The following is a 13,301-nucleotide window of genomic DNA, read 5'->3' on the forward strand; positions in this document are numbered from 1 at the left end:
CTATGAGCTCAATTTTATACACCTGTCAGCAACGGGTGTGGCTGAAATAGCCAAATCCACTATTTTGAAGGGGTGTCCACATACTTTTCACACATTCACTAAAGTTTGCCTCTTCCTCAAATTTCCCCAGGCCTTTATAGTTAAGTCTATAACACAGAATATATAGTTTGATAACTGCACTGCAATTTAAATTAATAATAGCAAATGGGATCCCCCTCTTTAACTATGGCCAAAACTGCTTTCAAAAGAGATTTCCCGCAATTGCATTAAGAACTGTCGTGCAATGACTGCTTGTCAGATTACATGTTTCCCTCCCTATGGCTCTCGCAACTTAAATGCACCTCGAGAAGACTATTTCTAGAACACACAACAAGCAGACTAGGTAAAAAAATATAATAATAATAATAATAATAATAATGAGGGAAATACATTTAAAAAATTAAAGTCAACTGTTCTAATAACATTACATGGTAAAAACAGTAGCAATGGAAAGTTACATCCTGCGTGATAAAGTAGGCTTTGAATTACTTCGCCAGCAGCTACAGTAGGCTACACAGCGCTATTTGAGTTGAGCGCCGAGGTGGTGAGCATTTGACTATTTAATAACACGTCATCTGAAAATCGGGAGTGTCAGCAACAATCATACATATCAGTTCAGTGCACACAGCGTAACAGAAAAAATAAATAAAGTAGAATACATTTGGTAATTTATTTCATAGAACAATGCTTCGGTATGTATTAGGCAGTCATCTACAAAAAAAAAAACGACCTCTCCAGAATCCATATGAAGGAAATCAGTCCGTGTCAAAGAACTTTAGCCCCTCTGACAGACTCACAGGGAGGAAAATAGCTGAGAGCAGGCTTGCACTGGTTTCCCAGGATACAGCAGGCTGAGATTTCCCCTCTGGAAGCCCCTTATGACAGTCCATTACACTCAGTTCACCATCCCCCATACTAGAGACTGCCTGCGGAAGAGTCTGGATTTATGGGGTGTCCTTCAGCTTTGACGTATTACAATGCTATATTTATGTGTTATGTAACCATCTTAAGTATGTGTAACTACTAAAAAGGTCATTGGGGAATAATGAATTTAGCTCGATATGAACCTACAGGAAATTGCTTGTGCATTCTGAAAGATTCCCTGCTGCTAGCTAGGCTAACTTATCAAATCATCATCAATTAATAATCAATTCCCCCAAGAATACTATATTTTTAAGACCAAGAAACTTATCAGGTCAAGACTAGCTGTGTGTCTGACAAATGGAAATGCCTCCCGAGACACAAATGCTGTACCTTCTATTTGGCCTAGATTTGAGCAGTCCATGGGTAAGTCAAAGGGGAAAATAACCTTGTAGCATCTTGTACTAAGAATTCCCTGAATGCAAATGACAGCTCTAGCCTTTGATTTTCAATAGCTGGAATGTTGTCCAGACACACATGAAGTAGGATTTATGGTTCAAAGGTAGAAGTATAAGCTGTTTAGGAATAGGCCTAATTCATATGTATTGGTGTCAGGAAACTGTTAATATCCTAGGAAGTAGAGGTCGACCGATTAATCGGAATGGCCGATTAATTAGGGCCGATTTCAAGTTTTCATAACAATCGGAAATCGGTATTTTTGGGCGCCGATTTTATTTATAAATAAAATGACACCTTTATTTAACTAGGCAAGCCAGTTAAGAACACATTCTTATTTTCAATGACGGCCTAGGAACAGTGGGTTAACTGCCTTGTTCAGGGGCAGAACGACAGAGTTTCACCTTGTCAGCTCCGGGGAACCGATCTTGCAACCTTACATTTAACTAGTCCAACGCAATAACGACCTACCTCTTGTTGCACTCCACAAGGAGACTGCCTGTTACGCGAATGCAGTAAGCCAAGGTAAGTTGCTAGCTAGCATTAAACGTATCTTATAAAATAAATCATAATTACTAGTTAACTACACATGGTTGATGATATTACTAGATATTATCTAGCATGTCATAATCTGCGTATAATCTGACTGAGCATACAAGCATACAAGTATCTGACTGAGCGGTGGTAGGCAGAAGCAGGCGCGTAAACATTCATTCAAACAGCACTTTTGTGCGTTTTGCCAGCAGCTCTTCGTTGTGCATCAAGCATTGCGCTGATTATGACCTCAACCTATCAACTCCCGAGATGAGGCTGGTGTGACCGAAGTGAAATGGCTGGCTAGTTAGCGCGCGCTTATAGCGTTTCAGACTTCACTCGCTCTGAGCCTTGGGGGTAGTTGTTTCCCTTGCTCTGCATGGGTAACGCTTCGATGTGGTGGCGGTTGTCGTTGGGTTGCTGGTTCGAGCCCAGGGAGGAGCGAGGAGAGGGACGGAAGCTATACTGTTACACTGGCAATACTAAAGTGCCTATAAGAACATCCAATAGTCAAAGGTTAATGAAATACAAATGGTATAGAGGGAAATAGTCCTATAATAACTACAACCTAAAACTTCTTACCTGGGAATATTGAAGACTCATGTTAAAAGGAACCACTAGCTTTCATATGTTCTCATGTTCTGAGCAAGGAACTGAAATGTTAGCTTTCTTACATAGCACATATTGCACTTTTACGTTCTTCTCCAACACTTTGTTTTTGCATTATTTAAACCAAATTGAACATGTTTCATTATCTACTTGAGGCTAAATTGATTTTATTGATGTATTATATTAACTTAATTCAGTATTGTTGTAATTATCATTATTACAAATAAAAATAAACAAATAAAATAAATTGGCCGATTAAATCGGTATCGGGTCTTTTGGTCATCCAATAATCGGTATCAGTATCGGCATGGAAAAATCATAATCGGTCGACCTCTACTAGAAAGGGATGTTGTTGACACTTACTCTGCCTATGTATAACCTCCAAAAAGACAAGGAGTCCTAAGGCTTCTATGAGACATTTTTAAAGTTGTTACTGGCACTACCACTCTGAGCCTAGGCAATGTGGCTGTGGCATGCATAAGGCCTATTCATCAACGTGATTCTTCTGCCAATAACAAACAGAAAAGCCACAAATGTAAAATAGTACCATGTTTATGCCATGCCTAACATTTATTCTCCACAAATATGACGCACAGATTATCTATGGAAATCATTCTCCTGACACACAAAAATAATATTGCTGTAGTCTACTTAGCCTACTGTATGGGAATAGAGCAAGTAATTGTTTGGTCTCAAGAGAGAAATCTCATTCAGGGTTAGCACTGATTAGAGGGCACAGAGGTTTAAATATATATTATTGAGAAATACAGGATGAGGCAAGTGAGGATAACCTCCACTTGTATGGCTTCATTTCTGACCCAGTATCCCCAGCCTTCACATGTCTGAAAGACATTGATAGTTGAAGGATTATGCCAGACCCTCAACCGAGCTGATTGGAGGGACGGGATGGAACTAATCATCTATCAAGCTATTTCAGATCTGTGAACACCCAAGGGGAAGGGAATACGGTTTGAAATGGGACCTGGTTACTGTCTTTCTAAGGGTAGTTTTGAAGAGGTTCAAACCTGGGTAGCATTAGGCTTGCCTTCCTGCTACACATGTTTTCTTTATGACATTCTTGAGAGTGCTGCTTCCCTCAGGATCTAGGAATTCATCTGAGACTAGCGCTCGGGGGCCACCAGTCAGAAAACTCCAGTGAAAATTGCAAAACAAAAGTCCTGCCATTTTTGCTGAAAGCTGCCATCAAACTACAAAACCCTCGTAGTCCTACATTCCAAAGCCAGAATTAGGTGAAAACAAAACCATGGAACACTAGAATCAATCCTGTTCATCTGTGATTTGTTACACCCCCTCCCCCCAACCACCATCAGATGCCATTGTGACATTCCAAACTCTGATGAGAGTCAGAGAACAGCTTATTCTAAGCATTGCAGCATGAGCAACACTAGAATGTTTTGTTAATGGAAATATCACTCTGGTTCGTCCAGTTAGTTGAAAGAATAGACTAAGCCATGAGACAAAAATAGATATCTTGTAACTATTGGGCTCATGGGCTGACTCACACACGTAACAGGAAACAAAATGAAAAAGGATCTGCTGATCAATACATTAGTTACACTGACAACAAAAACTAACAACTGGTCCATGGTCAGAGCTAATCAGGCGTTGGATCAGGTCAGGGAGAGAGTGAACAGAGGCAGGAATCTGCAGAGCAACGCATTTATTTCCATAGCAACAGAGCTGTGACATAAATCAACAGGGATATCTGTGATAAGAGGGTTTATCTATGAGGAACATGATGCAACAAATCAAAGAGCTTCTCAGTATTGTTGGAAAGATGCAGTCTGACAAAGCCCTCTCTCTACAGGCAAACAAATCCAGGTGAATATTAGGCCAATTGTCCTACCAGTAGTGTTTCCGCCAAACTGACTTGATGCAGATAAAAATCAGTGCATGATGACAGTGTATTCGGAAAGTATTCAGACCTTGACGTTTTCCACATTGTTACGTTACAGCCTTATTCTAAAATAGATTAAATTAAATAAATCCTCAGCAATCTACACACAATACCCCACAATGACAAAGCAAAAACTGGTTTCAATGTGTTTGCAAATGTATATAAACAAAAACATTTTTTAAAGAAATACCTACATTTACATAAGTACTCAGACCCTTTCCTATGAGACTCAAAATTAGTCTCCGGTGCATCCTGTTCCCATTGATCATCCTTGAGATGTTTCTACAACTTGGAGTCCACCTGTGGTAAATTCAATTGATTGGACATGATTTGGAAAGGCACACACACCTGTCTATATAAAAAGAAGGTCCCACAGTAGACAGTGCATGTCAGAGCAAAAACCAAGTCGAGGTCCAAGGAATTGTCCATAGAGCTCCAAGACAGGATTGTGTCGAGGCACAGATCTGGGTAAGGGTACCAAAACATTTATGCAGCATTGAAGGTCCCCAAGAACACAGTGGCCTCCATAATTCTTAAATGGATGAAGTTTGGAACCACCAAGACTCATCCTAGAGCTGGCCGCCCGGCCAAACTGAGCAATCGGGGGAGAAGGGCCTTGGTCAGGGAGGTGACCAAGAACCCAATGGTCACTGAGAGCTCCTCTGTGGAGATGGGAGAACCTTCCAGAAGGAAAACCATCTATGCAGCACTCCACCAATCAGGCCATTATGGTAGAGTGGCCAGACGGAAACAACTTCTCAGAAAAAAAGCACATGACAGCCCGCAAGGAGTTTGCCAAAGGGCACCTAAAGGACTCAGACAATGAGAAACAAGATGATCTGGTCTGATGAAACCAAGATTTAACTCTTTGGCCTGAATGCCAAGCATCACATCTGGAGGAAACCTGGCACCATCCCGACAGTGAAGCATGGTAGTGGCAGCATCATGCTGTGGGATGTTTTTCAGTGGCAAGGATTGGGAGACTAATCAGGATCAAGGCAAAGATGAACAGAGAAAAGTACTGAGAGAACCTTGATGAAATGATCTCAGACTGGGACGAAGGTTCACCTTCCAACATGACAACAACCCTAAGCACACAGCCAAGACAATGCAGGGGTGGCTTTGGGACAAGTCTCTGAATGTCCTTGAGTGGCCCAGCAAGAGCCCAGACATGATCAAACATCTCTGGAGAGACCTGAAAATAGCTGTGCAGCAACACTCCCCATCCAACCTAGCAGAGCCTGAGAGGATCTGCAAAGATTAATGAGAGAAACTCTTCAAATACAGGTGTGTCAACCTTACGGCATCATGTCACCATGTTGAACAATTTTACAGAATTTTCCTGTTTCCATCACAGCTGTTGTAATTATTAAAAAACGTATACAGCATGACTTTACTTGCATGAAAACTGGATGGTAACGTGGTTTAAGTCAAGTCAATCTCCATAGAGGATGGTTTCTCCAATCTGCATGTAGTAAAACAAACTACTGCAAAGTATAATATCTCCTCAAGCTATGGATGACAGGCAATAATGCAATGTCTGAAAATGTGACAAGCTCAAAGCAAACAGAAACCCAACGGTAAAGAGGGGGCAGTGACCAATCTGTGTGTTGGAAATGTTGGTTTACTACAGAGGAGAGATGAGATGACCAACAACTGGTCTATACTCAAACTCAGTGACACATTTAGGCTACATTTTGGCTCTCTCAAAACAAGAGACTGCAGCATTGACAACCTGATTCCACAATGATAAAATAGCCCAAAAATGAGAGATGTTTATATTGGTAAAAACTTCCACATTCTTCAGATCACTTGTGGAGCAACAAGATTTTAGGCAGAAGGTCATACTTTTTCCCCCCTCTCTCCAAAGCAACCCAAACAGGAAATACATTCCACATAACCAAAGGAGGCAGACATGGCAATAGAAGCTGCCTTTAGCTCAACAATACCAAAGACCTCTGGGTTGTAGTAGCACATATAATGGGATTATTCAAATCCTTTAATAAGGTTGTCAGTTGAGTTGGACAGTACTGATTGAAATGTGTCTTCCGTGTATAACATTCAGCCACACCGAGGTGGGGAAATAAGTGAGAATGCCATTCATGGACTACAGCTTAGTGTTCATCACCAAGATAGGGACCGTACCCCTCCCTCTGCAACTGGATCCTGGACTTCCTGACTTGCCAGCCCCAGGTGGTGAGGTTATGCAACAACGAAGGCTGGCTCAATTATCAGATAATCGTGTAACTGACAATTATGGACAATAACCATGTACATTCATTTTTAGGAGAAGGGGGAATTCAACTTTATATTCAAACAGATAAAGTTAACCCAATAGCAGTTAAGTTTTACATGAACTGGGTAAAATTGGTAATCATTTTACGAGCAGAGCGGCACACCTTTATTTAACTAGGCAAGTCAATTAAGAACACATTCTTATTTATTTATTTTTTACCCCTTTTTCTCCCCAATTTCGTGGTATCCGATTGTTGTAGTAGCTACTATCTTGTCTCATCGCTACAACTCCCGTACGGGCTCGGGAGAGACGAAGGTTGAAAGTCATGCGTCCTCCGATACACAACCCAACCAAGCCGCACTGCTTCTTAACACAGTGCGCATCCAACCCGGAAGCCAGCCGCACCAATGCGCCGGAGGAAACACCGTGCACCTGGCCACCTTGGCTAGCGCACATTGCGCCCAGCCCGCCACAGGAGTCGCTGGTGCGCGATGAGCCCTCCCTAACCCAGGCGACGCTAGGCCAATTGTGCGTCGCCCCACGGACCTCCTGGTCGCGGCCGGTTACGTCAGAGCCTGGGCACGAACCCAGGGACTCTGATGGCACAGCTGGCGCTGCAGTACAGCGCCCTTAACCACTGCGCCACCCGGGAGGCCCAAGAACACATTCTTATTTTCAATGACGGCCTAGGAACGGTGGGTTAACTGCCTTGTTCAGGGGCAGAACGACAGATTTTTTTTTACCTTGTCAGCTCTGGGATTCAATCTTGCAACCTTACGGTTAACTAGTCCAACGCTCTAACCACCTGCCTCTCATTGCACTCCACGAGGAGCCTGCACGCGAATGCAGTAGTTGCTAGCTAGCATTAAATGTATATTATAAAAAAATCTATAAATCGTAATCACTAGTTATAACTACACATGGTTGATGATATTACTAGTTTATCTAGTGTCTCCTGCGTTGCATATAATCGATGCAACGCTGGGGGATGATTTAACAAAAGTGCATTTGCGAAAAAAGCACAATAGTTGCACGACTGTACTTAACCATAAACACCAATGCCTTAAAATCAATACACAGAAGTATGTATTTTTAAACCTGCATATTTAGCTAAAAAAATCCAGGTTAGCAAGCCATATTAACCAGGGGAAATTGTGTCACTTCTCTTGCGTTCATTGCACGCAGAGTCAGGGTATATGCAACAGTTTGGGCAGCCTGGCTCATTGAGAACTAATTTGCCAGAATTTTACGTAATTATGACATAACATTGAAGGTTGTACAAATGTAACAAGAATATTTTGACTTAGGAATGCCACCCGTATTTCACTGAAATAATAAACGTTTTGTTTTCAAAATGATAGTTTCTGGATTCGACCATATTAATGACCAAAGGCTCGTATTTCTGTGTGTTATTATGTTATATTTTTTATTTATTTATTTCACCTTTATTTAACCAGGTAGGCAAGTTGAGAACAAGTTCTCATTTACAATTGCGACCTGGCCAAGATAAAGCAAAGCAGTTCGACACATACAACAACACAGTTACACATGGAATAAAACAAACATACAGTCAACAATACAGTATAAACAAGTCTATATACGATGTGAGCAAATGAGGTGAGATAAGGGAGGTAAAGGCAAAAAAAGGCCATGGTGGCAAAGTAAATACAATATAGCAAGTAAAACACTGGAATGGTAGATTTGCAGTGGAAGAATGTGCAAAGTATAAATAAAAAATAATCGTCTGCAAAGGAGCAAAATAAATAAATTAAATTAATACAGTAGGGAAAGAGGTAGTTGTTTGGGCTAAATTATAGGTGGACTATGTACAGGTGCAATAATCTGTGAGCTGCTCTGACAGTTGGTGCTTAAAGCTAGTGAGGGAGATAAGTGTTTCCAGTTTCAGAGATTTTTGTAGTTCGTTCCAGTCATTGGCAGCAGAGAACTGGAAGGAGAGGCGGCCAAAGAAAGAATTGGTTTTGGGGGTGACTAGAGAGATATACCTGCTGGAGCACGAGCTACAGGTGGGTGATGCTATGGTGACCAGCGAGCTGAGATAAGGGGGGACTTTACCTAGCAGGGTCTTGTAGATGACCTGGAGCCAGTGGGTTTGGCAACGAGTATGAAGCGAGGGCCAGCCAACGAGAGCGTACATAATTAAGTCTATGATTTGATATTTTATAGAGCAGTCTGACTGAGCGATGGTAGGCAGCAGCAGGCTCATAAGCATTCATTCAAACAGCACTTTTGTGCGTTTTGCCCGCAGCTCTTCGCAAGCACAGCACTGTTTATGACTTCAAGCCTATCAGCCTAATGGCTGGTGTAACCAATGTGAAATGGCTAGCTAGTTAGCGGGGTGCGTGCTAATAGCGTTTCAAACGTCACTCGCTCTGAGACTTGGAGTGGTTGTTCCCCTTGCTCTGCATGGGTACCGCTGCTTCGAGGGTGGCTGTTGTCGTTGTGAGCCCAGGTAGGGGCAAGGAGAGGGACGGAAGCTATACTGTTACACTGGCAATACTAAAGTGCCTATAAGAACATCCAATAGTCAAAGGTATATGAAATACAAATGGTAGAGAGAAATAGTCCTATAAATACTATATTAACTACAACCTACAAACTCTTACCTTGGAATATTGAAGTCTCATGTTAAAAGGAACCACCAACTTTCATATGTTCTCATGCTCAAGGATTTAAACGTTCGCTTTTTTACATGGCACATATTGCACTTTTACTTCTCCAACACTTTGTTTTTGCATTATTTAAACCAAATTGAACAGGTTTCATTATTTATTTGAGGCTAAATTGATTTTATTATTGATATTTAAGTTAAAATAAGTGTTCATTCAGTATTGTTGTAATTGTCATTATTAGAAAAAAAAGGCCAATTAATCGGTATCGCCTTTTTCTGGCCCTCCAATAATCGGTATTGAAAAGTCATAATCGGCCGACCTCTAATTGACAGATTAAATTTGTATAACAGTTACTCGTTACCCAAAATTCCATAATCGTCACAGCCCTAGCAACAACACCTCTGCCACGTTGACCCTCAACACGGGGGCCCCTCTGGGGTTTGTGCTTAGTGGTCTCCCTGTTTATGCAAGACTGCGTAACCGCGCACGACTCCAACAACAAGTTTGCCGACAACACGGTGGTAGGTCTGATCACCGACAAGTCAACCTATAAGAAGGAGGTCAGCGACTTAGCAGTGTGGTGCCAAGACAACAACCTCAATAAGACCAAGGCGATGATCGTGCACTATAGGAGAAAGAGGGGAGAGCATGCCCCCATCAACGGGGCTGTTGTAGAATGGGTTGAGAGCGTCAAGTTCCTTGGCGTCCACATCACTAAGGACTTAAGGAAGGACAGTTATGAAGAGGGCAAGGCAGCTCCCCTTCCCCCTCGGGCTGAAAAGTTTTGGCATGGGCCCTTGGATGCTTCTACAGCGGCACCAGCGAGAGAATCTTGACTGGCTGCATCAGCACTGTATGGCAAATGCACCGCCTTTGACCTCAAAGCGCTAGAGGGTGGTGCAGACAGCCCATACATCACTGGGGCTGAGCTTCTTGCCATCCCGGACCACTATATCAGACAGTGTCAGAGGAATGCCCGATTGCCTATGACTCCAGCCACCCAAGCCATAAACTGTTCACTCTGCTACCGTTGGGCAAATGGTACCAGAGTATCGGCTCTCGGACCAACAGGCTCAGAGACAGCTTCTACCCCCAAACCATAAGATTGCTACATAGCTTGGGTACCATTAGTTGGCTATCTGCCCTGACTACCTTGCACACACACAAACTACATCCCACAAAACCTCCCACACACACACACACACACACTTTTCCACTCCTTCTAGTCTGTTCTTTATTTTACTCTTACTACCCATCCTGATGCCTAGTCAATACCCTGCCTTCATGTACATATCTACCAAAAATACATCCTACCTCCGCACATTGATCTGGTACTCCCTGTATATACCGTAGCTCCATTCTGGTGTATGTTATTCCTAGTTACCATTTTATTATTAAACTGCATCGTTGGGAAGGACTCGTAAGCAAGCATTTCATGGTTAAGTCTACACCAGTTGTAATCGGAACGTGACAAATAAAATGTGATTTGAGTGGGAAGATACTGTACTACTGGCATATATCTTGGCAAAATGTGTCAAATTCTCAATCCAACATTACCACCCAAGCAGAAAACTATAACAGTCAACAAATCACGCAATACCCAAATCAATGTATTACATCGAAAACAACGGTGCAGCATTATTGAAATTATTTATCAAGCAAGCTACCAAATGCACCGGATAGCAAGGGCTTCTCCCGTTCTGAGGATGCAGAAAGCTTGCTCCGGCTGTCACTCACTGGTTAGCTTGCTATAACACAAGCAAATGTTTATGAAAGCGAGACATAACGCAACCTAGATATACTAGCACGGCTAAATACCGATGGAGTGTAAAGTCAGTAGATATCTAGCTAACTACAGTAAGCAGATATGAGCTCGGAAGACCAGTTGTGGGGGGATTTTCTTTCAAGTGAAGAGTTCGCAAAATTGCCCAACCAGCTTGTTAATTGTTATAAAAAGCCACATTAGATTTGACCTACTATAAATCGGTGATTATCTTTCAAATCCGACCAGCTTGGTACTAGCCGGTTTTGAGATCAGTTCAAGTGATCCGATATAACCAGCTTTGAAGCATAGAAAAATGCATAGACGTAGCTCGTAGGCTAGTATTTATGAATCTGATCACTATTTAGCAGGAAGGTGCAACATAATCTCCGCAAGCGCAGTACACCGGTTTCATCGAAACTCATGCAGACAACACCGTGCACTATGTTGCAAGCTATTAATACGGCCTTTTAACGCCCTAAACTAAAACGCCTCTGTCAGGCTCGAGTGGAGAAAAAGTTCGGCAACGTAAATTACACAAAATACATAAGAAACTATCACTGTAACAAACACTACCCGGTTTGGAAAAGCATTTATTGTATTTATTTCACCTTTACTTAACTAGGCAAGTCAGTTATGAATACATTCTTATTTACAATGACGGCCTATCGGGGAAGAGTGTTAACTGCCTTGATCAGGAGCAGAACGACATATTTAGCTGGTTAGTTCGGGGATTCGATCCAAAAACCTTTCGGTTACATGTCCCAACGCTCGGACTACTAGTCCCCATAAAGACACACACCCAAAGATCTAACGTTAGCAGCCAGGTAACTAGTAAGTTAGGCTGTACATTTTCAGAATTACCATAGACTTATTAGGGTTCTTTACCGATTGTAAACATGTTTGGCCCCTACTTAGTAGACAAGTTTACCTAGTGTAGTTACCTAGCTTAGTTAGCGGACTATCTACCTTCCCTGACCCTCGAAAGACACTCCTTGAAATTACCTCGCAGGGTGGGAAAAGATACAACATATTTGCAAAAACAATGTCCCGAAACCAAACAAATCACACCTAACGTTAGTTATCCACATCTACATTATATCATGGATATCTTAAAATACATACTAAAAGCCAGTTCACTACCACGCATTCATAGTTTGAATTTCTAGCAACTGTTGCTAAAATTGTAGGTTTCTGGATAGTAGCTACTGAACGGCCACAGAACTCCCAAAGACCACAGCTAACTAGCTAGTTATCGACAACTAATGTAAGCATTAGCTATCTAGGTACTGTAGCTAGCGCTCTGCGACACGATTTTTTAAAAGCTAGAACACACAAAAAAAAACTAATACAACTGGGACACTAGGGTACTATTCCTTGTTACAAAAACTGTTATTTGTGACGAGAGTAAATGTGTTAAGAGCTTTCAGATAAAACATATTTTAATCAAAGTAGAGTTGATAAGCGCATCACTTACCAGCTAGCTAGGCATCCACCCTCTTGACAGCGAATGAAGTATGTATACAACGGATGTGACGTTTCTCTATATAAACCAGAGCGCGTGAGCTAAACTCCAAACCTTCGGTTGATCACACGGATCAGACACACTCAAAAACATCGAATTCGAAGTGAATGCAGAGGTGAAAGCTTCAGATATTAACATATTTTTATATCAGCATTTGCTTCATCACAAATATTATGTTTTATGTAGATAACATGGCATGACATTAGTTACAAATTCAAGTGTGGACGAACAATATATTACGCTTTTAATAACTAATTTCATCATTATTTGAATCGATTATTTGTATTTATAAACAAACCCACTGAAACGGTAGAAAATGTTTTTTTGCTCCAAGAATCGAATTGTCACACCAAGGTATTTAGGTACATTCCGTGGAGTTATCCGCCCTCTAGTGGTCTTTTTAAATGAATAGGTGAAGTATCACTTATCAAACGCTAGAGTGCTACAAAGATTCGACACTCCATGTCTCCCACTGGACGAGACGCACTTTGGTGGTCCACACATTGACGCTGTTCTAATAATGTAATAATCATCGGAAAATACAATATTCAGCATGAATTGACATTTCCCTTGGTCCTATGTTTAAAAAACATAATTTCATAAAATAGTATCACATCTGGAGGCAATTACAGTTTATTAATTCGATGTTACTTGTGTGTAGTGACGTTTATGTAACTTGAGAAGTTGACTTCATCTTATTAAATGATACTGTTGTCACTCCATTTTATAAT

General features: G+C 41.5%; 1 protein-coding gene across 1 annotated transcript in view; it reads right to left on the minus strand.

Moving 5' to 3' along the window:
* LOC115113761 (granule associated Rac and RHOG effector protein 1-like) overlaps window positions 1–12,580 on the minus strand; it is a 49,007-nt gene extending 36,427 nt beyond the window's left edge. The window contains 1 exon segment of the mRNA XM_065013172.1: window positions 12,523–12,580. The gene's annotated coding sequence lies outside the window, so the exon portion shown is untranslated.
* Between the last annotated feature and the right edge of the window lie 721 nt (window positions 12,581–13,301).

This window comes from Oncorhynchus nerka, linkage group LG28 (genome assembly GCF_034236695.1).
Source record: "Oncorhynchus nerka isolate Pitt River linkage group LG28, Oner_Uvic_2.0, whole genome shotgun sequence".
Taxonomy (NCBI): domain Eukaryota; kingdom Metazoa; phylum Chordata; class Actinopteri; order Salmoniformes; family Salmonidae; genus Oncorhynchus; species Oncorhynchus nerka.